Source organism: Chrysemys picta, chromosome 2, assembly GCF_011386835.1.
Source record: "Chrysemys picta bellii isolate R12L10 chromosome 2, ASM1138683v2, whole genome shotgun sequence".
Taxonomy (NCBI): domain Eukaryota; kingdom Metazoa; phylum Chordata; order Testudines; family Emydidae; genus Chrysemys; species Chrysemys picta.
The window spans coordinates 56,572,066-56,597,336 of record NC_088792.1 but is presented as its reverse complement, the minus strand read 5'-3'; positions in this window follow the sequence as shown (position 1 = coordinate 56,597,336).

The following is a 25,271-nucleotide window of genomic DNA, read 5'->3' as shown; positions in this document are numbered from 1 at the left end:
ATGTGTGTATTAACATTATGTAAAGAGTTATGGGTATCATTTGTATTAGGCTGTACAATCTGCCCAGAGAAGGGGGGAATGTCATTGAACTTGGGGGAGATAAGCAAGGACAGGAGCCATATTTGGCATCCTTCACTAGACAGATACAAGAGGCCAGAGTTCTTGCAAGCTGGATACTTCAGTCAAGGAGGAGTTGAATCTCTGGAACTGAAAATAGGTAAGAAACCTGCTTAAGCAAAGATCTTTCACTTACGAAGACAAGGGAAGCCAGCACCGTATACTTTTGTGGAAGGTCCAGACTGAGGGAAAGTCAGCCATGGCGAGGAGAACTAATGACTGGTTAGAGAAACCATCTTGAGCAAAGTCTGTATTTTGCTAGATTAAGTTTTAGATTTTAAATGCATATTTTCACTTTTATTTGCTTGTAACTTTTTCTAACTTTATTCATTGTACTTGGCGTCACTTAACCTGTGTCCTATTGTAAATAAATGTTTTATTTTACTATAAATAAACTCAGTATGGTGTTTAAAGGGAAGGGTGTATTCACTCCAGTCAAGTTAATAAGCTAACGTGGTTTTGTATCATTAGAGCAGTGGTTCCCAAACTTGTTCCGCTGCTTGTGCAGGGAAAGCCCCTGGCGGGCCTGGCTGGTTTGTTTACCTGCTGCGTCTGCAGGTTCGTGCGATTGCGGCTTCCAGTGGCCGCAGTTCGCTGCTCCAGACCAATGGGACCTGCTGGAAACGGCGCGGGCCGAGGGACATACTGGCCGCCGCTTTCAGCAGGTCCCATTGGCCTGGAGCAGCGAATCGCGGCCACTGGGAGCCGTGTTCGGCCAAACCTGTGGACGCAGCAGGTAAACAAACCAGCCCGGCCCGCCAGGGGCTTTCCCCGCACAAGCGGTGGAACAAGTTTGGGAACCGCTGCGTTAGAGGAACAAATGAGCCTTATTTCTCTCAGCTGACCAGGAGAGCGCTGGACACTTCAAGGCACATGGTTTTGGGGAAATTAAGAATTGAGAATGCCTTGGTGTCACCCTGCTGGTTGTAACCAAGGCTGGTGGAAGCTGAAGTGGGACTGTAGACAGGCTGCTGGAATCAGAGCTGCTGACCCAGGGCTATGTAGCACACAGACACTCAAGGTGAGACTTGCATGCTGTGAGCAGCCTAGGTTGGGAGCTACAACAGCAAAACATTGTAAGGCACCCAAGGTCACAGTGCAAGTTATGATACAACCCCTGACTGGTCTGTATTGCGTCCCCCCCCCCCCCGCCCCAAACTGTGACACCCTGTGGCAACTTTACACTCTGCTGTCATATTTCTTTTAAATGTGTCCTGTAATATGTCCTTTGAAAATAAATTACATGGTTGTCATTCCTATCACAGTGAAATGTATGTAACAATGCTGTATATGACAGGTTTCAGAATAGCAGCCGTGTTAGTCTGTATCCGCAAAAAGAACAGGAGTACTTGTGGCACCTTAGAGAATAACGAATTTATTTAACAAATAAATATAATTTAGTATAATGTAATTTATTTAACAAATAAATTCATTAGTCTCTAAGGTGCCACAAGTAATGCTGTATATGAAATTATGGATACTCTTAGATATTACATTTTGGAGTCTGTAAACCAACAATGGAGGCAAAATAGGTTTCCTTCCAGACAAAGGGGCGAGACAAACATCTCCCATGCAAAGGGAGCAGAGAGAGGCCAGAGACATTTGCATCAGAATTTGCAAGGGAAATATCTGCATCGGAGATCCCCAGGGACTGGGGGCGCGGGGACAAGAATTAACATGGTGTTGGGTCAACAGGAAACAGCGGAGTTCTTCTTGGCTCTGGCCAGTAGGACAATGAAGTTTGGGTACCTAAGGAACTGCTGACAGACTTAGGGGGTATCCATCTCCTGAGGGAACAAAAAAAACAGCCCTTTGATTCTATGAGGGTTGGATCCTGGCTGGAACAATCAGTCAGGCTGGTGAATGCTACCAGCTGGTATGAGTAAAAAAAAAATATATATCTATTAACCAAAGCTATATCTTGCTAGAATTAAGTTTTAGACACCAGAAAGCATACTGTTTTTGTTGTCTGTAAGCCTTTCATGCCTTTCACTCTTGCATGAAATCACTTAAGACTATATGTTCTTTGTTGTTAAACTTATTCTCAGTTTTACTACAAACTGTTGTGTACTGGTTCTTTGGAGGCAGCGAACTTGGTGTTACCTCGGTGAGTGTTCAGTAAGTTGGTATGGACATTACAGAAGAGATGGTTTTGGGGCAACGAGGGACTGGAAAGATTGTTGGGGTCACCCTTAAATGAGTAATTGAGCTGGTGGAAGCTCAGGATGAGACTTTTGTGCTGTAAGCAAGCTGCTGGTATCAGGGTTCTGAGCCAAAGCCTCACAGCCTGACAGAACTCTCAAAACATCACATTGATATATTTGCTTGTCCAAAATATTGGGAAGAGAAGTACTCGATAAAAATGTCAAGTAGCCAATTCCTTATTAAAACCGAGAGTTTGTGTGCCTGGCTGATCTGTTACAAAGGGCATAACTTTCCTGACTGTCCTGTAAATAATACAAATTAACTAAAAGTGCAAAGCTACAGTGAACAAAGGCCACTTGACTTAATGCAAGTGTCCACACAAGAATTTAAAGTGCTTTAATTTATGCACATTATTAATGTCTTAAATTTCTTGAGATTCCCCAGGCAGACACGCCCAAACTCTTAGTCGCCATCCAAGTATTAACATTTGAGCCATCATGCAGGAACTATATACATGGGCAAAAGAGAAATGACAACAATTGTCCACCTGAAATGAGCAAGATTTAAGTGGGAGGATATTTTGCATCCAACCTCTTACCAAACTACAATTCCATTTCACTGGTGGTGACTGAAAGTGATTGCTATTGATAGTGTGAGCAGGTGACTGCCTTCGCTCTGCTTCAGATACAATCCAGACTGGTTGCAGTGGGGCACTTACCCTTCCAGCAGATTGGTTTCAGTCACAAAGGGGACTTAAAATAAAAAATCATGAAATCCAGCCCAAGCCGTTGCCTTAGGTTTAGCTGCTCCCAGGATTCCTCTCCAAAGAATGCAGAGCTCACACCCTCAATTTTGTCTAAAGAGCCAGTCCTGCTTGATTTATATGCAGATAATGAGCCACCTTCAACAATGAGTCCACAAAACTTTCTTAAATCATATTATTTTTATTCCAAATAGATGGTTATTTTTTTACATCCTATCAAGATATTAATTGCCACTGAGAATGCTTTAATTTGAGGAAATTTATATTCCCACTCTGTTCTATATCTTTCTCTTTCAAATTGACATCATCTGTAGTTCTTAGTTATTATGAACAGTGTTTCTAATCTATATCACTTGAAAAGAAAACAGAAGCACTTTTCCATGGTTGCTTCATGGCCATCTTTAGTTTCTGAATCCTCTTTAACATGGTATAGTAGATCTGGAACTTACAGTACAGTTGGGCTATAACAATGAATAAATTTTCATTTGTTTCCTTACTCCACTGATTTGTTGCTTTGTATCAGAGATAGGATCAACAGGGTGTAAGATGTATTTAGCTGTTAAGAACAGAAATAAAAAGTTGAAGGTATTAATGAGGTGTACAGGAAATATTTTAGTACTGAGGTACTAACGTGTGGGTAGGTGGAAAGAGTGGAGTAGTTTTCTGAATACCTTGCATTTCTTTGCTAGTGAATTTATAGCCCACTAAAGGGCGGTCTGGAAGAATGGTGCACTTTGAAAATAAATGTCAAAATCAGAAATACCTGTATCAAGGGCATACACAAGGCCTTTAAGTAACAAGTCGCGTAATTACTCATAAGTAATAAATGAGACTCCTGGTTCCAAGATGCTTTCACATAAAGGTAGGTTGAGGGAGTCTCTCTTGGAATTTTTTTAATGATGGAGTGTAATATTAATTTCAGCACAACTGGACAAGAAGGGAGGGCAATGTAATTTACCAAAATGACATGACCCGAGTTACTAGAATTCTTTATAGTTTGTTAACTTTTTTTAAGCGTGCCAAATTCAGGCTACAAAATGTTTCTCAAACGGGGGACCAGTGCATCCATATATATACTTTGGAAAGTTAGTGATCCATAGCACAAAACCAGGTAACACACCCCTAATTCATACATAGGCTTCTTATCACTGATTATTTTGCAGGAGGGAGGCTAAAATGAATTCCTGTTAGGTTTCCTTTTAACCCTTCTCCAATAGCATGTTTGGCTATTGAGCATCATTACTCTGCTAGCTCGGGAAGATGATGGTTCCATCATCTCAGTAGCTCTAACACTTGCCAGCCCTCTACTCACTAGTAGAAGCTAATCAGATCATGGGGCAGCAGTTTGGGAAAGACAACAGTCTCTGTGCTGCTTCAGTGGCCCTGTCCCCACACAGTGCAAGAGGATGAGGAGTGGACAGAGCTTTGGCATTATACACTAGCATAGCTATACTAACCAGCTTGCCAGGGAAAACATATTGTAGGAGGTATCGAGCTGGTCTGATTTTCATGGTAAAGCCATGACTGAGCCCCAAGAGAAGCAAAAGAATAATGCAGCTTTCTAGAAGTCTTCTTTTTGGACCTGTTTGATCATTTTCATTGTCTTTTTCTCCTCCTTTTTCTAGAAGCTCTAATACCTCAGACTAGTATTCCCTGATTTATGTATTTGGTGACATTTCCTTTAGTGCAGGCTTCACTTTATTGTGTTTTTCCTCAAGCAGTGGTGAATAATTCATTGTGTTTAGTGAGCTACTGGTTATACATGTATAAAATAAAATAGTTCATAGCATGAAATTCAATATAAGATATTTGTGCACTTCTAACAAATACATAAATCAATAGTAATTCTCAAGAAAGACCAAAAGTTCCCAGCACAGTGAGAACCACAGAAAATCTATTATGGGGCTCCTTAGAAATAAAACTGGTAAATACATATCTACAATTTTATACCCCTCCCCCAATTTTTCCAAGATATAACAATAGATCTGGTTTCTGATAGTTACATATAACCCATTGAACATCTTCAGAATGAAACTGTTTAGGTCAGTGCCAGAATATCCTTCTAGAATGCTTTTAGAAATTCTTCTCGGTACTTAGTATCAGGGGGTAGCCGTGTTAGTCTGTATCTACAAAAACAACAAGGAGTCTGGTGGCACCTTAAAGACTAACAGATTTATTTGGGCATAAGCTTTCGTGAGTAAAAACCTCACTTCTTCGGATGCATCACGGCATCTACTTCACGGCATCCGAAGAAGTGAGGTTTTTACTCACGAAAGCTTATGCCCAAATAAATCTGTTAGTCTTTAAGGTGCCACCAGACTCCTGGTTGTTTTTCTCGGTACTTAAAATCCCTAGTCACATCTGACACACTGAACTAAGTTAAAGAGGATGTCAGATGACAAAAGCAGTGGTGTATGTGTGTGTAATGTGACTCCCCGCTCAATGCCCATTTGTGCTGCTCTGAACTGTCTCAAAAGGAAAATTCAGCCAGCGCCAGGAATTCTCCTGACAGAAGGGTATAAACCCAGCATTGTTGGCTATACACCACCCATCTCCCAGTCTTTGGGGACATGGCTAGGGGCATGAGGGTGCCATTTCCAGCCAGTAGAGAAGTGTCTAGGGGACCACTCTAGCCTTTAACATTCTAGTAACTTAAAACTGTCTCTAGGCTGTTGTTAATTAAACAGGGTTCATTTACCTCGGGTTAGATTGTGGGATCAGGGTAGAACATTTTCCCAGTTACCTTGGGTCCTTTGACAAGCACGGTATGGCTGAATGCAGGGATCTGGCCCCTAGTGTCTGATATGTGTGTTTGTGCATAATAGATATGTATGTAAATATTTCTGACCTCTATGTGCTTTGTCCTAGCAACTTTTACGTTTCCCCAGTAATACTCCACAGACACCACCCCCAACTCGTAGCATTTTCCCCCTCTCAGTAACTTTCAGTCTCTTTTGGCTTTATCTATTACTGGACCTTAAAGCTCTGTAATGCAAGTGAGTGGAACACCAAGTGCTCGGTATTTCAAAAAGACAAAGGTTTTCATTGCAGCAGATGCTACTTACATCCTTTAGGAAGCTATTTTTTTTCTGAAAAATAGTCATATTTTCAAAACTCTACAAACTTTAAAAAAACAACAACAATGCTGATGGTAATGTACATTACTGTGATACATAGGGAAATACTGTGAAAGGCGTATTCAATAGAGATTTGCTCCTTCAAAGCACATGTTCTATTGGAAGCATAAAAATGTATATTTAATGTCTCTTATGTAATGAAACTCTATTGAGGAAGTACTATAATTACTGTTCAATCTCAAGCAAAAGAATTATGAAATAATCCTTTGTTGATGAGCTTGATTATATAAGCCCTCACCTACTTCTGCCCTATCTTTGGTCTGGACACAAGGCTCTTGGATACTCATTAACATAAATTCTGAGCCTTTTGAACAAACTGTCTTCCCCATACAGGTACAGTATTTAATTTACTGAAGAATATATCTTAGATTTATTCACACAATTAAATGTATCTTACCCCCCACTATAGCATAAATAAAATAAATAGATGGAAGGTCAAATGAAAACGTGCAAGGAAGCAAATACAATTGTTCCATAGAAAACACATTTGGATCATGAAAGCATTAAAGGAACAAAATGATGACAAAGCCTATCATTTTATTTCACAGTTGTTCTTGCATTGTGCAGCACAATGGGAATCGTAATTTATTTGGGGCAGAGGATCCACATGTGCAAACAGTAAATCAAATTCTAGGTATGACATTTAAAAGATCTGAAAAAAAATATATATATATATAATATATATATATATATATATATATATTAAAATGATACAATGAAAGCTCTACTTTAGTGTCTTTATTATAATGAGGCATACCAGGTCCCAGGTCCTCCTTGAGTCATACAGAGACGCCACTTAAGTGAGCATGATTCTAGAATATTAAAGGCAACACTGTTGAATTGTGCAGAAACATGACATTCATAATTATTGATGTAGTCTTAATCAGATATTTATATTTTGCTATTGCATGGAAGATTGGCATAACTAATGCCTTCTAATCTCGGAGTTACCTTGGATAATTTGCTAGACTTTTTTTTTTCTTTTCAATAGACCCTCAAATAAAAGGAAGTGGTATTAAAGCCAATCATATAGACAAAACAAGGATCTCCTCACTGACCTATTCTTGGGGCAGTTTGGTACACACAGACTATAAAATTACAGTCTAGTCCTTAGCCATTTGGGGCCTGATCTAAAGCTCATTGATGTTGATGGCTCACGTCCTGTATTTCTGCAGCAAAATGTAATAGTCATAACTAAGCAGTTACAAAGAAACATCCTGCAGCTTTTCAAATCTCTAAAGAGTAGAGAGCACATACAGTATTCTCAGTAAGTTTTTGCTGCTATTGTTGCTCCAAGATGCTCTAATAGAGTGATGCTGCTGTTACGGCCTCTGATTTAGCCTATTTTCTTGGTGGAGAAAAATCACGAGCCAGGTCATTTGTTGTTTGCAAGGTTGTTTGCTTCAAAACTGTGTTGTGATGATACTTCTGTGGCAACTTCATTGAGATTAGGAAGAAAATATTGAAAGGGTAGTGTGAACGTTCTTAGGCTTTTCTCACTGCAAAATTCAGCCGAAAAAATAGACCAGTATTTTTTTTTGTCCTGAAAGTTGCTATAGAGGCTTCTCAAAATGACAAGATGAAATTCTTCAGTCTTGTTTTTTATGTTTTCAATTAAAAAGATAAAATAGAATTTACGGCCAGAATGGATCATTATGTTAAGGAAAAGATAATGCTATGACTTGTGTGAATTGGACTCAGAGGGTAGAGTGACCAGATAGCAAGTGTTGGAAAATCGGGAGGGGGGGTAATAGTTGCCTATATCAGACAAAGCCCCAAATATCAGGACTGTCCCTATAAAATCAGGACATTTGGTCACCCTATCAGAGGGAGAGAATAGCTCCTGTAAATAAACGATAAGTCCACTGAAAACTGATCTCCTCCAAATACCCTTCCTTTTGGGGGGGGGGGAAAGAGGGGTTTCTTTTTGGGGGGGGGGAGGGGTTTAACTGCAGATTCTCTCTTTCCCAAGCTATTAATAGCAGCTATATATATACTGTGATAACATCTCAGCAGTCACTCTTATTTTATTTTCTTCTTTTTTCTTTTTTTTTCCCCCTTGCCTTCTTGCACTTCTGGGGCAGTCTGGCCCATTTTAGACTAAAAATAGCTCTGCTGCTGCTGTTAAACGTGATGAATTCATCGCCCACGCACTCCCTGCTTAGAAGCACAATCTCATCTCTTTCTGTACTTCCCTAGAATTGCAGGCTGAAGGCTGCTGCTAGCATGAAGTGTATTGTTCAAAGGGAGATGATGTAGGGAGAATAAGGGGATTATATATATAAATATATATATAACGTTGCTTAATCTTGATTCCCACTATGGTCTTCTGAGGTACATATGTGTTTATGTATGTGTGTGTGTGCAGTTAGTCTTAATTGTTACTTAGAGGAATATTATCAACCTCTGGTTATTGTTTTCATACAGGGCCCAGATAGAAAACAGCATTACAAGGACTGAGAAAAGATTTGCAGGGGTTTGCTCTCAGAAATAATTATGAGGTGATATTATGCCTATTGGATTAATGACAAAATGATAGTATAAGATTTTAGTTGGAGATTTGAGCAAAATTATAAAGGTCCAGTAAGATATAGTCATAAACATCTGAAGTGGGTTTTTAGATATGAATTCTGATCCTCTTGTAATAAAAGAGTTAGTTGTAGGTTGTAGGAGTTTCAATTAATTTAATCTCATTTTTTTTCAGTATAGTATTTTTTTTTTTGGTATATTTAACCAGGAAGACTAGATAATCAATATTGAAAGTGGAACTGGTTTCAGATGACAATGTGAGAGAAATAGCACTGTGAGAACTAAATTTTCAGTTGGGCTTGAAGAGATTCTTTTTTAAATCATGATCAAATCTCATTGCAAACTCTCATGTCTCATGATTTGTTTCCCTGCTAGATTTGTTCAGTCCAACTAGGTGTGATTTTGGTTTTACACTGTTTCTACATCAATATAACTCCGTTGTCTTCAGATGAATTATTCCTGTTCTCCCTGATGTAACATCAGAGTCCAGCCTTAAATATGGCCCATTTACTGCAAAGACGGTGTTTACAGTTTTATTTTAAAAAAAATATTGCAGTACTATTCAAGGGAATGACAAAACTATTCTAGATCTACTAGATTTGGAATAATGGTCTGTGGATATATACTTAATCAGACATGGCTATCATCAAGCGGTGAGCTGTAACATGCAGTATTGAGGATATACTATAAGACATTCAGCTGCAGGCCTCTGATACTTGAACTAAAGGAGAATCGTGGTTGGTTGTTATAGGGTTTCCTCTTTTCAGACTAGCCACTAGTGTGGAAGATCAGTTCTTGATGTTACGAATTGCCTTTTCCCTTAGAGCAATTCAGTTAAGTTTGAGATAGACCAGGTGGATTTTAACCATTTATTGAAAACCACAATAGAACCCAAATGAATGATCATTGTTTACTTTACTTGCTGTACTGTATCCTATCTCACTCCCTGCTGAGTGGTCCGACGAGGCGTCCTGGTTGCGAGCTGACGAACCTACCTCTCTGTCCCTTGTCTGTCACTTCTCCACATGGAGTGGCTCTTGATACCCCCCTATATATATGAAGTTACACATGCTCCTTGTGATGGTCACATGTCACATATATAGCATGCCTTGATGTGTCTAACCACAGTCTTTCCTGTTGCTGGACCCAGATATGCATTACATTGTGAAACAGAACACAGGCTACAATGGTCATGAGATGAACATTAAACCAAGAAGGGCAAAGGTGCCTCACCTGGGAGTCACAGAAGTGTCTAAGGCCTGTATGTGGGCTCTCCAAGCCCCTAATAATGATTAGGCTTGGTGTTTTGATACTCAGACAATGGCAGTATGGGACAGTTGGTAGCGTTTGTATGTTTTGGAATGTGAGGTTTAAAAAAAACCACAGATGAAATAATGGCACAATAACTTCAACTTTTTTGTAGGTACAAATATTAGTTTTCAGATTTCAAGTTTTATGTGGAAGTTGGTGCTGTTATGTAAGCATAAGAATCACTCATCTCTAGGGTGACTATATTTCCCTATGTTGAATATGGGATACCTGATAAAATTACTCATATTCAAGCCAGTTCAGTGGCAATCAGAACTATGCAGAACAAACGTTCAAATTAACATCAAGTTGACTGAGCCCCCATTAAAAAGAAATACTGTGTAGTTGGATTCTTTTTATTTACCTTCTTATCGTTAAGGCTTTAGGATTGACTCGGGGAGAGTTGACATACACCCCTACCTGCCCCCACACACATCTGGGGAGAGGTGACACACACACTCCTGTACACCTCTCTTACACAGGAGTGTGACTGACAAACCCAACCCTCCCTGCCCAGCACTCTCTGCCCTCCATATCTGGCTGGACCCCTGGGACGGACCCACCTCTCCTGGTACCTGATGCTGCATCTTCCCAAGGCAACAGAGGGGGAGGGGGGCACCAGGGTAACATGCCCCCACTCTCCCAAATTTCTGCCAGGATTCACACCAGAATGTGCCCAGTAGCAAACTTTCAGCACTGCGGGAGGGAAGGGATGGGAGCTGCTTCCAGCCTCAGGGGAGGAGGGGGGTGGGAAGGGATGACCTGGCCTGTGTCTTTGCAAAGCTCATCTCTTCCCCCTGCCCCGCCCCCCACCCGCTCTCCTGTGGCTGGAAGCAACTTGTCCCTTGCTGCCCACCCAGTGTTGAAAGGCAGTTAACACTGCCAGGCTGCTGGCTACAGACATAATCTAGCCTCTTCCTGTCCCCCTGGCTACAGCGTGGGCAGGAAGGGGTTAAGCCCTAAGGATGCATTGTGCACCAGGGCCCAGGGAACCTGACTTCAGGGGCTTCAGCAAACCTGGCCAGAGAGGTGGCTCAGCAGGGGAGGATGCCTAAGGGATGAAGCAGCCCCGTGCTCTCTGGGGGCAGGGCGCAGGTGGAGGGGGGCGGGTGAAGAGGGTGCTAAGCCCCTGCCCAGGGGACTGCTGTGGAGCCTGTAGGATCGGGACACGAACAAGCTGGAAATTGCTTTCCCCCCCCGCCACTCCAGAGCTTAGCTGAGGGGTGGAGAGGCTTCCCCATGCCAGCATTGTGCAGGGGGTTTGGCACATGCAGGACTCAGCTCCTCCTGGCTAGCGCCCTGGGCCAGAGGGTCTTGGGCTTTCCCAGGGTGCTAGCCCAGCCAGAGGCAGTGGGGGAAAGAAAGGAGCCTGTCGGCCAGGCTGCTGATGAGCTGGGCACTCTAACTAGGGGCTGGTTCTCCACAAAGTGCTGGGAGCAGGACAAGCACCGACAGGGCGGGATATGGAGTAGCAACAGGGCTGGGAGGTGTGAAGGGGCAAAGCAGGGAGAGGACTGCAAGAGGGGGAGCAGGTAAAGGGCTGATGCGTGGGCAGCAGAGGCAACACGTAACCAGCCACCTCCTGGTGTCTGCCCACACTCACCAGCCACTGCAGCACACAGCTAGCACCAGCCGGAAACAGGACAGGGCCTGCTGGCTGAGAGCCAGCACGCAGCAGGGGGAGCACCCAGCCCTGCCATCAGCTTGCACACCCACCCTTCTTGTCGGCCACTGGACCCCTGCACTCGCAGCTGGTGGGCAGGTGACTGGTGGGCAGGGATCTGGCCAGCAGCAGGACCTGCCAGTACTGATGGGGAAGAGGGAGAAAAAATATGCGACAATTTGCCCTTGTTTAAGAAAAAGTTGGGACACCTGCAGGAAGGCTTAAATATAGGACTGTCCCTTTAAAAACGGGACATCTGGTCTCCCTACTCATCTCTAAAGAGTTTTAAAAAAATGTTAATACACAGCTTACAGTAATGAGTTTACATAAATGATCAGTTGGAGCTTTACAGTTGCATTCCTTATGTTGATTGATTAAGGGGTTGATTCAATTTCTAAGAAATATTTACATTCCTTGCAAGGGCTCCTTACGGGTAGTGCTGGAAGGACCTTGACTGCCTCCTTCGTTGTTGCAAAAGCTGCGGTATCAGCTGAGGCATGAAAACTCAAGTAGCATCTTTAGTGGTTGCACCAGATCTTCATTAGCCAATTTTAAGCTCTTTTATTTGCAAACCATCAATGAAAATCTTAGCTAGTAACACTGCTCTACAGCCAAAATGCTTCTGAAATAAATGTAGTCAAACTTTACTAATTCTGGGTCACTGAGAATGAAAATGATGCTTAAAATTGTTGATTGGCTCTAGTTTTCAAGATATGCTATTGTGTCAGTATATACGACCCTTGACTTGGGAATGGCGGAGGATAAGTGAGTTATAAAGGGAAGGGATCGCAATTTAAACCAGAAATGACTAAAATACATCTTTGACTGGATCTATGAATAAATCTATGACTGGGTTTGGACAGTACTTGCTTTTTAGGCAAAACAATGAATGATGCAATCTGAAGCTGCGTCATACATGATATGAATTGCATCATGTTATTCCTAGAAGTCATGGATGATGCAATCATAATGAAGCTTACATCACTCTACTGAACAAATTGCCCTATATCAGCTCTAGAAATCATACAGTGTTGTGCTCTCTTATTTGTCAGTGTTTGATTTTGCAAAGGGCCACATTTCTGTTTAGCCAAAGTGAGCAGAGCTGCCTCGTACTTGTGTGAACAGTGCAGATAACTTCTGCTATGTTTGTGGTGAAGTGATTTTTGCATCACAAAAGCGCAGTATAACCACTATGGTTAAGAAAACCTGTCACCTTTATTTTGGCTGCAAAATTGGAGATCAGGACAAAAGGTGGGCCCCACACATATGCTGCAACACTTGTGCAACAAATCTTCGCCAGTGGTTGAACAGGAAAAAGAAATCTATGCCTTTTGCAGTGCCAATGATTTGGAGAGCACCAACAGATCATACCAGCAATTGTTACTTCTGCATGGTGCCTCCAGTTGGGAAAGGTGTGTCAAAGAAGAAAAAGTGGACTGTGCATTATCCAAACGCCCATACTGAGCGTATAGTACCCCACGGAGAAGGACTGCCGGTTCCTGATGCACCAGAATCATTCTCACTTGAGTCAGACGAGAAAGAGGATGAAACTTCTGGTTCTGAACCATCAATGTCACAGGACCCACATTTTCTCCCATCCTCCTCCTCTGAACCACACCTCATAACACAAGGTGAACTGAATGACCTGGTCAGGGATTTGGAACTACCCAAGAGTAAGGCAGAGCTGTTGGGCTCCAGACTACAGCAGTGGAATCTCCTGGCAGGTGATGTTAGGGTTTCCATGTTCCGTGACCGTCAAAAGAATCTTGTCCCATTCTTCTTCATGGAAGGTGATCTTGTAGCCTGCAACAACATCGATGTACATAATAGTTTTTTGCCTTTTGTTTCATAATAAATGTTATTTATATAACCCTTTTGCTGATTTTTAAAGTGTTACATAAACAGGACAGGTGAAATATTATCATGTAAAGCAACCATAAACACATGAAAAGACCTAGGTTTACAATTTATGATTAAAATTCTACTATCTGCACAATATACATAGACATAAAATGTAAAAACTTAAATATCTTAGAAACAGTAGCCAATCAGTTGTTTTAATTGTCATATTTGAATTCAGCACATCAAAATACATAATAAATAGCACATTTTATCTCTGAAGCAGACGACTTCTCAAAAATTGTAGACCAGTGTAACTTTTTGGTTGGCTTGTGACTGAACATCCTCCGCAAACAGCCCACACAACATAGTGGCTGGAGTTGAGGTGGTTTGCTTGAATTGCATGTTGAAAATGAGAACAGCAGCACAGCTTCTCTTATTCAGGTCTTTCATGTTCCATGGACTTTTAAATAAATCTCATGTGAATTTACACCAAATGTGTAAAAATATGTTCTCAAACTTTCTGTCATAGCAAGTAAGAGATCAAGTTCTAGAAAAATTTGGGTTTGAAGAAGCTATTTTTAACATGGGGAAGAACTCATTGCAAACCTATAGACAAGCCTGGTTTTGTCAGCAATTTAAAGAGGACTATTAGTGATACTGGAGAATTCTTTTTTAGCTGCCCTCTGTGACTTTTCCCAGTGAAAGTGGCTTGAACTTGAAATACTACACCAGTGAGTGGGAGCTTCATAAAACATTGAAGATACCTAGGTAGAGCAAAACAACGTCAAGAGTTAGCATATGAAAAAAGAATTCTAATCAAGCATTGCTGCTTTGTGAAAAGAAAGTGAATCTGAACAAAGGCTAAATTTGTAGTTTAAATCAAATATCTCTTAGAGCATTTTAAACTCTAGGAGTGGAACCATTCTAGAGGTGAAATGCTCCATAGATCCTGAGTCATTTCTGATCCTTTATCAGAAGTTCCTGTTAGAAAAATGTGGCAACCTAATCTTCATATCTGAATATTTGTCATTAGTAAATGTATTTCAGATGCTTTAGATAAGTAGTTCTCAACCCATGGCCCGTGACACATTTGTGGCCCAATCAGCACACAGGTGTGGCCCATGTGACATCCTCAGGGCCATACAGGTAGTGTATATGTATGTGTGTGTGTGTGTGTGTGTGTATATATATAATATATATTGTGTGCCCATATAATACATAGAGAGTTGCATATGCGGCCCACAATGGTTAAGACTAACTGATTTAGATGCTCATGGGTTACTGTCCATGGTACTGTATGATTTTTCCTGCAAATATAATAAAAGGGGAGTTTGTCAGTTTTAGAAACACTTGCTTTTGTTTGTATTAATAAATTACATTGATTTTTGTCTCAAATAGATCACTTAAGCTAATAAGGTAGTAAGTCATTCAATTTTTCTTACTTCTTGTTAGCCATATTTCCGAAGTTAGTATTAGTTTCTGTGTATTTAAAACATTGATGCAATATAAAAATATGTCAAACGATATGAATTTAAGCCAACATTTTCAAACCTGAATGCACAAAGTCAGACTCCTAAATTCAAGTTTAAGCACCTAAATAAGTGGCTTGATTTTTCAAATATGCAGAGCATCATGAGTGGGCAAGAATCCTAAGAGATGGGAGGAAACGAAACAGATGTTTGTAGATGTGAGCCTAGACAGAGGGACATGGGCTAGGAATAAGGGATTGAAGTAACGTAGACAGAGAATGAAGGGAGAAGGTGTGGGCAGGGTAAAGTTAATGGTAAAAAGCTAGGGAATAGAGGGTAAGGGGAAAAAAGAGAATAGATGGGACCAACAGGAGGCGAGATGGGGGAAAGAGTAGTAATGAGATGGAGAACAAAGGAAGCCACCTCCTTTTTTTTTTTTTTAATTATCCATTTCCTATTATATCTGGCTCATTCGCTTAACTAGTACTGCCACACCTCTTGACATGCTACTCCAACCATACTATCTATGGGCACAAAATGCTAACTGTGCTTGTATCTCTTCCAGGGCTGGCTCCAGGGTTTTGGCCGTCCCAATCAGCCAAACAAAACAAAACAAAAAATAGCAACGATCTGCGGCGGCAATTTGGCAGAAGGTCCTTCGCTCCGAGCAGGAGTGAAGGACCGTCCGCCGAATTGCCACCGAACAGCTGGACGTGCCGCCCCAAGCACCTGCTTGGTAAGCTGGTGCCTGGAGCCAGCCCTGATCTTCTCTAGCTCCATCCCCTTGCCTGACAATTCTGTCTCCTTTTCTTGCCTTGCTGCATCTTGATGTGGCCATTTCACTCTGAGAGGTTGACTATTGAATAAATATATCATTTATAAAATGTCTCTCCTCGCAGCTAGCCTGGAGCAGACTGTACTTAAATAAATCTCCAGCCGCAAAAGTCTTGGTTGCATTGGGCAATACTAAAGTCAGATTTGAGTCATCTCTTCAGTGTTAGTGAAACGTACTCATTTAGATGATAGCTAAGTGTCTGAGAAGGACATGCTGCTACAGGGCAATTGGCACACAATGTTTCTTGGGATATCTCCTCCCTACTTATTTGCACTTTTACCAATACAACTTTTGCTATTTTATCAGGCAGTAGGTGGAAATCATGGCCTTGTTTTATATTAGTTGTCTTTTCTGAAGTCAGTTGGTATTGTACCATGTTTCCAAGATTATTTTAAATAGTGTGAAAAATAGTTCAAGATTTAAAGCTGATATTCCCTCTCAGCCCCCCACCCCACCTTATGAGGACAGTAACATTTTAATACAAGCTATTGTAGCAATTTCTACCAACAGAAATGTTTTGCTGTTGCAGTTCTTCATTCATTAGTTTGCTAGAGGTTATTCTTTTATTATACATTTCTGCTTTTCTAAAACGAACCAGAGCCTTTGCATCACTCTGTTGAGAAGTCCTTGAACTGGTTTTCTGAGAAATATCATCATACTGATTTGATACCTTTATAATTAAGCTACCATCATGACCAATCCTCAATGTCTACTTTATATCATGGGCACTATCAGGGTGGGTAATTTTTAAACAGCCTTCATTTTATGGCTTAACTCTTGTGAATGAAAATCTTTCTGCTGTTATGTTCTCTACCATTTTAGATTCTCAGGAGCATGCAATTCAGAATGTAAAACATTTAGAGGGTTAAGGCTAGCGGGCTGACACATTTATAAGATTGACTTTTCCTTCGAAACAGCTCAATTTTTATTAGATTGCATGAAGCACTTGGAGCCATTTGTGCCCTACATAAGGCAAGGTGTATTAAATTAGATTATTTTCTAAAACCAAAAGAGAAGAAATTGAATTGGCTCTAATTGTTGCAAATTAAATCCTGAAATCAAATCAATCTTGTTTAATTTCAATTATCAATAGGGTGTGGGGGGATTGGATCATATAAAATGAGCATGAATAAGGGCATGCAGAGAAATCATCCATTTGAACATTTAAAAAAAAAATCTGTGATCAGAGATTGCTGCAAACCAGGGTTCCCATATTGGAGAGCAGGAGTAAATGCTTGAAAATAATACTACTGTACAATCCTCAACATTTGCTAATGATAAATTTAGAATTTGCTGTAATATTTGCAATATAGATTATCGATCTTGTGGGATACTTCTGGCTGACCCTCAGGATCCAAGTCAAGCAGGACTGTGTCTACACTGAAAAGCAATAGGGACAGACCCTGGGTCTTGGTTTGACTCGAGCTAGTACCCTATAACCCAACCGGGTCCTGGGATCCCGGGTTAGCACAATTGCAGTATAGGCACAAGAGGGGAGGGAGGGTTGGCTTGAGCCTGGGCTCAAGCATGGCTTACATTGCAGTGTAAACATGTCTTCAGGCAGCTCTGATTCCCAGGGCACAGGTACCCTCTTATGAGCCCAATTGGGGCAGCTGATGTGTGCACTGATTTTAAATGTATGGAGATATACCTATCTCGTAGAGCTGGAAGGGACCCCGAAAGGTCATCAAGTCCAGCCCCTACCTTCACTAGCAGGACAGATTTTGCCCCAGATCCCTAAGTGGCCCCCTCAAGGATTGAACTCGCAACCCTGGGTTTAGCAGGCCGATGCTCAAACCACTGAGCTATCCCTCCCCGCTTTCTTCCTTCTTAACAGGCCAATTCTATTCTATGACAAGGGGTTTCCTAGCTTTCAAGTTCAGGGACTGGCGTTAGAATAGGAAACTGATTAAGACTATATGTGTTTTATCCCCACTCCTGCTAAGGGAACAGGACTTGTATACATGTTGTAAATAAACAAGTTACATTATGAAAATGTCTAACTTTGCATCACCAATTACTTCTCAAAGTAAGAAACTGACCTATGAGGCTCTCAAATCTGCTACAGCTTAACAAAAGGACACCATTATTTTAGGGCCAAATGCTGAGACCCTCTTCTGTCCCTCTGTGCAATGCTGGAGATGCAGTGAAAATGTATGGATACACCACACGGGGCAGCCCATGGAGAGGCCAGCTATGGATACTCTGCCATCCCCATGTAGAGGAGAGAAATGCAGAGCTGCATGGTGTCTTTCTATGGAAATGTGGGGGAAGGGCTAGGCTGCATGGTTGGGGCAGTTGACCAACCAGTGGGCAGAACAATAGGTCTAAGCCTACCCATATAAGTCACATACAGGAACTTCAGCTTTCCACCTCAGGCCATGGGGAGGCTTTGGGGAGGCCTACGTTGGCAAACCTCTCATAAATCCTGTGCTCAAAGCCCACTTATTTGGCCCCAAAGAAGGCAAGGCTGTTCTTGCAGAAATGCATGTCCTCTCAACGCTCAATCCACTATGGGTTTAGACTCCCCTTTTGCATCCTCATCACCAATGGCTACAGGTACTTAGCTGATGAGCAAGAGTTGGGGGTAGAATTTGTTGTTAAATGTTTTGCCTGTGTGAATTGTCTTTGTCACCTTGTGTGAAGTTGCACAACGATGCTGGGTTTATAGACCATACCTTCACACGAAGGGTACACCTGTATTGCAGCTGGGAGGTGTAATTCCCAGCTCGGGTAGACATACATGAACGAGTTTTGTTCTAGCTATCATGTTAAAAAAAAAAAAAACAAAAAAAAAAAAAAAAAAAAACCAACACAGTGAGGCCATCACAGCTCTGACTAGCTGTTGGAATATATCCTTTGTGATTAGCCCGACCTGCCACCTATGTTGCTGTGACCACACTGGTGGTATTTTTAGTGTGCTAGCTTGATCAAAGTTAGGGTACATCCATCTACCTGAGCTGGGAATTACACCTCCCAGTTGCAGTGTAAATGTACCCCAGAAGATCAATATGGGAGGCAGCTTGTGAAAAGGAGATAAAGTAGGAAAAATGACTAAAAGAAACATTCATAGACAGAAAATGAGGCCGGGCTTTAATTATCTGTTGTTTTAAAGGGAAGCTAATCCATGGGGAAGGTTGCTCATCGCTATTCATTTTACACCATACAGTTGCTCTGGTAGTTATACTCTTATTTAACCCGAGTACAGATGCAAGAGTAGATCGCACAGAAATAGCATTGCCTAGTCAAACAACACTGATGACAACATCTTGGTATGAAACCAGATCTTTGAGAAAATCAGTGGCTTCAGTTCACAGGGATTTGTGGGAAACATACATACAAATATATAGGGTCACCTTGGTTCACAAACATAAATTTGCTGAGAGTTTTGGGTTCAAATGAACCTGGGAAGTCAGCTTAAACCATCAGATTCTGCTTGATTTTTCAGTCCAAACCATAAGAAAGCGCCCAGTTATGCATGATTTTCCTCCCAAATGTACTAAACCCTAGCCCAAGTCAGCTCCTTCATGAAAGTTGAAACCAAGTAAGTTGGGCCTGGTTTGGGGTTTCACTAAGAATGTTTCACTCAGTTCTCATTACAGTTTAAATATTCCTTTCTCCCACCCCACTTTGTCTGTTTTAAACACATTTAAATTGAATGATGCACAGTATAATTATCATGGATTACAGTTCTGTGAAGGAAGAAAAGGGGGAAAATATGTCTCTTGGGTACAATCCTGGCTCCTTTGAAACCAGTAGCAGTTTTACCATTGATTTCACTGGGCCAAGGTGTCTGTCCTTGTGCAAAAGGGGGCAAGGTACACATTTGGAGCAAAATGAGTTTTTTTGCATTTGAATTGAAATTCCCTACTCTGAGTAATCAGAATTTGATTGAAATTTGAATTCCATGTGGACGGGTGGCTGGCAGGATGGAGTTCACCCACCCCTAATCTAAAAAGAGGTTGTGGTGGTGTTGTGCAGTCTTTCCAGTTTATGGATTAGACTAATGGTTGCTGCCCATCCAGAACTACTATGTAGGAGATTTGGGCCACTGGATCCTCTTAGCCATATATTCTTTGCTTTCTTCCCTACCCCAGTCCACAATTTTTCTCTCTCTGCCTTTTTTCAGGTGGCACAAACCCTGCTCCCCTCCAATAGTGGCTTATGTAAGGCACAGGGCTTCCACCAGTCCTCTGCACTGGAGTACATTTCTTTCATAGGGAACATAACTGATCATTAAGTTCTGCCTTAAATGTGAACCGATTCATGTTCTGAGTCTCTTTTAATAAGGATCAGAGCGATTCTCTGGTTTCTCCATCATCAGGTATTATGAAATCTTTTAGTATTGGATGCCTCCTCTTAATGGAAGAGTGACTATTATTTATGATTTACTGGTGGATTTGTATTGGTTAGATTATTTCTGGCAAGTAAAGGAGTGTTTCACACCCATTTCAGAGTGCAGTGAAGCAGTAACTAATGTTTTTTACAGATCAGCTAACATCTACATGCCAGACAGTAACTAAGCAAACTCAATCGGTTTGTAGTAAATAATCCATAAATTTGCGCTTGATGGGGAAAATGCAATTCTTCTCAATAGTCAGGCATAATACAGAGATGTTCATATTGTATGGTAAGTTTTTTACTCTAGGAACTTTTCTCCAACAGTTTTCTCCCTGGGCGGAACTAAAATATCCTCTAGTATGTGGTACCAGACAAACGAGACAAACATTTTTTTTTCTTTGCTTAATTTAATCTACTTTCCCTATAAGGTATTAAATTTCATTTATACCCAAAACAAATGGTGAAAGTAAGATTCCCCGGTGTGTTTTCCTTAATGTACCACAGACTTATTAGATTTTCAGACCTCAATAAAACAAAGGTTCACAAATGTGATTAAAAATCAATGCACATCTAATGATACAAAATTTTTCCAATTTATTTCAAGCAGGAATTAATTTCAGTTCCCTGCTAGAATGACATTGGTTTTAGAGTTTTTAAAAAATATATTTTGAATAGAAAATGTTATGAAACAATAATGACCCAGTAATAAAATTACATGTTTTGTTTAATTATCTCTGATTCTCTAGTTAGGTAACAAGATTGCCAGGATGTTACCAAACTGAAAATGCCTCATTAGCAAAACAGGCAAACTAACAAAAGCTTTGAATATCATCTTTGTTTCATCTTTGCACTGTGATAGGGCTTGGAAACTAGCCATCTTCTCAAGAGACCTTTAAATAAAATATGAGTTAACAATCACTGTACATGTAGCAATTCTTGATCAGTGCTATTTTGTTCTCTGTATTGCAGGATTGCCCTCATTTTTGTCAGGGGAGGGAGAGACTATATTGCAGATCTCCTGCAAAATCCCTTAGTGCAGCATAACATTCTTAGCAATCTCTACTATACATGGGTAGACTGTTCTTGCTAATTACATTTTTCACTGAACTTGCATATGTAAGAGACAGAGCCATCTAGATGAAAACTATAAACACATGAATGTCTAAAACCCCATTCCTACAAACTCTCATGCATGTGAATAGTTCCACTGAGTTTTATGGGACTGCTGATGTGTAAAGTTACATGTGTAAATTTGCAGGATACAAGAACAGTCAGGTGCAAAATAATGGGTAATTGCCTACCTAAATACCTGTCTACATGCACTATGTACTATAGTGTACTATGAATATCCAATGTAGAAAGTACCTTTCAGAAATGAAGTCATGTCTGCATGTGGAAATAGATCACTAGTCTTTGCATGACAGACAATAAAAAAATCACAGCCCCTTCCAAGAGCTTATGTTCCAAAGGACTATTTCTGCAAACCCTTGCAACATGGGCGAATTCCTTAGTCACAGAAGTGAGGGTGAGTAAGGGTTTTCAGGATCAAGCCTTAAGTTAAACTATTAACAAGCCTTAAGTTGGCTATTTTTCCTTCTCTTTTGTTCCCTCCATGTCAAAATAGACAAGAAAAGTTCAGATAAAGTAAGGACTTCTGGGGCCTGATCCAATGCCTGTTGTAGTCCATGGGAATCGTCCAATGGACTTTGATGGAAACTAGATTAGGCCTCTAAAGAGGGAGGCTGGTGTATGGAATGTGTACTCTGCTAACCACAACTGTCCTAGGGTGAAATTGACCCTTATGAAAGGGGGACCCATCAGGTCTATGCACCACTTAAATTGTACCTAATCCATCAAAATAGAACTCAAGTGGTGCATGAAGGCCTTGTGCTGGCTTTCTGCACTGGGGTATATTTCACCCTTGACTGGATCTCGCATTGCCATGTTCTAGATCAGGGGTCTCAAACACGCGGCCCACAGGGCTCTTGCGTGTGGCCCGCCAAGCTCCCCGCCCCTCTGCCTACCCACGGATTGCCCCCTGTGGCATTGTGAGCCCCGCACCGCTGTCTGAAGCAGCTGACAGCATGCCCCTTCAGGCCGGGGGGAGGGAGGGGGAAGGAGGTAGAGGGCTCCTGCATTGCCTCCTTCCAGGCACTGCCCCCCACAGCTCCCCTTGGCCGGGAACAGGGAACCGCGGCTAATGGGAGCTTCGTGGGAGGTACCTAAAGGAGCGTCAAGAGCAGCGCACACACGGAACCCTGAGCCTCCCCCTCCCCCAGGGGCTGCAGGGACAGGGTTCCAGCTCCTTGTTGGACCAGTGCGGGGCCGGGGGCCAGGGCAGGCAGGGAGCCTGCCCTGGCCCCGGTGCGCACTGCTGCCACCCTGGAGCCACTCTAGGTAAGTGGCGCTGGGCTGGAGCCTGCACCCCAACTCCCTGCCCTGAGCCCCCTGCCACATCCCACAACCCTCCTGTGCCCCAACCCCCTTCCCTGAGCCCCCGCCACATCCCACACCCCAACCCCCTGCCCTGAGCCTCCTGCCACATCCCACACCCTTCCTGCACCCCAACTACCTGCCAAGCCCCCTGCTGCACCCTGCACCCTTTCTGCACCCCCTGGGCGCTGTGTTGGGGTGGGGACTTCGGGGAAGGGGTTGGTTTGGGGCAGGGAAGAGGTGGGGCAGGGGTGGGGCCTAATGGAAGGGGTGGAGTGGGGGCGGGGCCAGAGGCAGTGAGGGGGGTGTCAGTGATGCGGCCATCGGTTCAATGCACTAGTCCTCATGTGGCCCTCATGGTCATTTGAGTTTGAGATCCTCTGTTCTAGATCCTGTTATAAAAGGTACCCCAACGAATGCTAGTACAGCATCACAAGCTGTAGTTAGCTGGGAGTGAGCCCATTCCTTATATACTTCTGAGTGCCTTTCACAGACCTGAAGAAGAGCCCTGTGTGGCTTGAAAGCTTCTTGTCTTTTTCACCAACAGAAGTTGGTCCAGTAAAAGATATTACCTGACCTACCTTGTCTCTCTGGGTAGTGAGGCACACATTTCAAAAGTGGCCTCTAATTGTGCTAGATTAGCTTTACATACCCAGGTAGCTATGCAAATTGCTCTTTAGGGGAAGTATGTTTAGCTGTTTACCTCCATTCACCAGGCTTTGAACATTCCTCCCTCTTGGAAACATTTAGATTCCCTGAACCTGTTTTTCCTGTCCTTACAATGCACCGTCAATAATTTCAACCACTAAATATACTGTGTAATTTGTAAACGCTATAACATTTCTAACCTGACTATCAGGAATTCTTCACAGCAGAGGCTCTGTTGTCCTGGGGAGCAATTTTAGACTTCTTTTATGTAACATTTCACCAATCGTAAAGTGGGTTTGAGGGAAAGATTAAAATCGAAAGGTATAATTATGGAATTGAGAATAGTTATAGCTTTGAGTGTGTAGCACTGGCAAAGTTTGCAAGGCAGGGATATTCTGTGTAGCTCTGACATGTGGGTAATTATAGATAGTTGGGATCTGTAAACATCTGAGTAGTAAAGATTGCAGGAGTTACCAGTCTGATTGTCTGTGTCTAGTTGCTATTAGCAGATTATTAATGGCATTTCTCTAGTTATATTCTTCCTATAACTTGATATATCACATTATCTACATTAATTATGTGAGATACAAACTGTGATGTTTCTGCCAAACATACCTATCATACATTTATTACTTTGTGCATATCTACTTTACGTAATTAATATAATGGGATTATTTATTTTCGTTTTTATTTTATGCAAACTCCATGCCAAAAAGTGTCCATCCAAGGTCTGGGCACCTTTTGAAATACATTTAAAAGCACAAGAACATAGGATATACAGGGTAAATATTGACCAAACCTAGAAATATACAAGCCACAGAGATCAGAGTATGGTTTAGAGTCAGGTTGATTTCTCTTTTTCCAGCATTTTAGGACTAACCACCTTGCTATTTTTGCATAGTTGACACAACACTATTCACACCTTCTTCTATCCATACTGCTCTTTCTTTCAAAAATTATAAAATTAACTAGCTTCACTAACTTCAAAAAAGTTCCTCACCAGCAATTAACTTCAAATGTGGAACATAAAATATTACTGTTGCTGTTAAAATTTTACATACAGAAAAGGCTTGAGTGACTGCTAAAGAATACTAAAGGAACTACTTTGTTCGTATATTTTTAAGATTATAGAGAGAAAAGCAATGCTAAATTGAGCCACATACTCCAGTGTGTATAAAGTTGAGGATTTACACAATAGAAACAATAATTTGTAGACTCACTTTCAGTCAGGAGATAATTTTTGTGGGAAAAGGGAGAGAATTTAATCAGCCACTTGGCTGGCAAAACAGGAAGTGAACCTGGAAAGTTGAGCAGACAAGATAGTCCATTAAGGAAAGGCTTGTTAATAGTTGATAATAAGGAAAATAGTAAAATAATTAGATGTGCTGCCAAGCCCCATTGTCTTGGAAGATGAGGGCCTAATTCACTCCAGCAATATTCAGAAACTAATTAATCGTTTTCATTACCAAATACATTCACAACTCATGGTCTACATTCTTTCATCATTGATGTTACAGTTCAGTCAGATAATTTCTATCCATTTTATATCAAACAGACCTAATCCAAAGAAAACTACCTAGTACCCTAAAGCATTCCTTCCTTTCTCAGGTTATAGTGTGTTTTATATGGAGATTTATAGCGTGTAGGGGGGAGCACTTTTCTCCTCCTTCTGCTCTCCTCCTGTGTGTTCGAAGTAAATCATGACTGATGGTCTCTGGAAATAAAATAGAATAACCCAGCTTTAATATAAGCAGAGAAAACCTTGCATGCTGTGTGAGCACACCACGTTCCCTGACGATCTGTACTTTCTAGAAAGACAAATACAGCTATTTTTAGATGTCACTGCAATTTTTTTACTTAGGTATATTATTTTTAAAAGGATACATTCACTTTTCATGTTTTGAAGTTTCTACTTGGAAAGAGAGAAATGCAGAATTAAAAAGACTCTATACTTGTTTATAGTATTTTTATACTCGTTCCAACTTTTTTCAATTTAATACTGGAATGGTTAATATTTAATCTGTAGGATGATTTTCAGTTT